This window comes from Seriola lalandi, unplaced genomic scaffold (genome assembly GCF_002814215.2).
Source record: "Seriola lalandi dorsalis isolate HSWRI2012SDOR001 ecotype SW California unplaced genomic scaffold, Sedor1 jcf7180002051190, whole genome shotgun sequence".
NCBI lineage: Eukaryota > Metazoa > Chordata > Actinopteri > Carangiformes > Carangidae > Seriola > Seriola lalandi.
The window spans coordinates 11,526-13,601 of NW_019521743.1; the positions used below are offsets into that span (position 1 = coordinate 11,526).

The window sequence follows — 2,076 nt, forward strand, 5'->3', positions numbered from 1 at the left end:
TCTGTTTGTTCCTTTAATATTAGGAAACAGATTTTTACAAATTTGTGGTTTTAAGAACCAAAAAACCATCTCAGTGTAGTTTCACATCTCCTCTCTCAGGCTTCTCTCTGGAGCTCTAGTAACAACAGGTCTGTGAGCCAATCAGAAGAGAGGAGGCTCTGAGCCTCTCTGCTGATTGGCTGACTGTTTTTCTGAGTGAGCCAATAAAAATACAGCAGATTTCAGGTAAAAACACTCAGAGAAACCAAATCCTGCAAGGTTTGGATGGTGGGTCCAGGTGGGCGGGGCTTGGTGACTGCTTTGTTGTGACATCACAAAGTTCCAGAAGTCCTGACGGCTGGTTTTAATCAAACTACACATGGACCTTTAGACTGGATGGAGCTTTAAAAAGTCTCATCAGTCAGAAAACGGAATTTTACTTTGAAAGAAAACAACATTTCACAAACAGAAAATATAGAAATATATTAAGTTGGGGTTAATTCTAATGATTGCTAATATTTTATCTCTAATATAAATAAAGGAAAATCATGCAAATCAAAGGAAATCATCACATTATTATTTTATTCTTAATTCATTTTAGGGAAACTACGATTGTGTTTTCACTTTTCCTGATTTGTTTTGTGTTTGTTTTTGTTGCCCCCCCCCCCGACATTACAACGAATGAACATCAACACACAGAAGAACATACAGCTCCACTCAGAAGAAACGAGTGTGATTGTGTGATATGGAGAGGTGTGGAAACACAGGCGACATGCAGCAGCTTGTTAATGCAACATCCAGACAACGACCAGGTGAACACATGCAGCAGCTTGTTAATGCAACATCCAGACAACGACCAGGTGAACACATGCAGCAGCTTCTCAGCCACAGTGAACAGGCAGCACCAACCTTGGATTTCAGACTCCACGTCCTGAGATCCAGAGACTGGATCAGACACAGACAGAAGCCACAAGGTTACCTCCATGACGTCAACATGTCGGGCAATCAGCTGATCACACAGTGAGGGCAGTCAAAAGGCAACGTGTGCATTCAGTCATCACAGGCCACAAGTTTAGCATCAGTACAAGTGTCAGCTAAAAAACCTGACGATAGACAGAAGGTGGTCTGAGGTAGAAAACGTACAGAGGTTCAGCTGCTCGGAGCAAACACACAGGAAAAGCTTCAAATATTAATGTAGTGTTTTGTCTGGGCCTCCTGTGACTATCTGTGACTGCAGAGACTGAGACATTCACTCATTCACCCCTTCATCCTGTTATAATCTACATACCTTCATCATCTCGGGCAGGTTGAGGGTCGCTCTCTGGTTCTACATGAAGAGAAACAACAGGACAAATAGAAATGTTTTCTATCCACTTAAAAGCTGCTTTACCTGAAGAATTATTTTCATGGCGGTAGAATTACGAGGTTCTGTCTGACATTTGAATAAGGCAAACACAAAATGAGTGATTCACACTGTTCTTTGACTCTTTGTTGTAAAATAGATCTAAATTAAGACAATCAGCTTTCTCCATGAAGCTGATTGAACATCACCAACTGAAATCACATTAACTCAGGATATAAATTCCTTTACGAGGTTCGGTGCTGCTGGGAGCGAACCGGAGCTGTACAAGTTTATATCTTCGTACGTTTCTTTCCAGTAAAAATAAACTGAAGTTGGCAGCACACACACCTGACTCAGCGTCTTCAGTCGGGGCTTCAGGTGGCGTTGTCTCTGTCGGCGCCGCGGCTCGTTGATTGGCCGTTTCAGCCACTGGCTCGCTGCGTCCTTCAGCTTTTAAGACGTGGACGTTACAGGACGAAGAGAAGCAAATAAACGAGATCATTTGGACTTTTTTGTTTTTTAAACCACAAACTGCTGCTGATGTAAATGATGCATCTCAAACGACACCTCGAGTTGTTCATGATTTCGACTTGTGTGAAATTACAGCTGAGGTTTAAGAGGAAGAGTAGTCATTAAGGGCTGGAACAAAATGATTATTTTAATGATCATTTAATCACAGAATCTTTTCTTTAACTTTCTTTTTCTCTGTAAAACATCAGAAACAGTAAAATACTGAGAGATTCCTCAGTCCTCCC

General features: G+C 41.5%; 1 long non-coding RNA gene across 1 annotated transcript in view; it reads right to left on the reverse strand.

Moving 5' to 3' along the window:
• The window catches only part of LOC111649535 (uncharacterized), a 2,927-nt gene extending 1,158 nt beyond the window's left edge, over positions 1–1,769 (reverse strand). The window contains exons 1-2 of the long non-coding RNA XR_015436741.1: positions 1,670–1,769; positions 1,268–1,306 (exon numbers count right to left, since the gene is read on the reverse strand). This is a non-coding gene — a long non-coding RNA (uncharacterized LOC111649535). The remainder of the gene's footprint in view (positions 1–1,267; positions 1,307–1,669) is intronic.
• Positions 1,770–2,076: the final 307 nt, after the last annotated feature.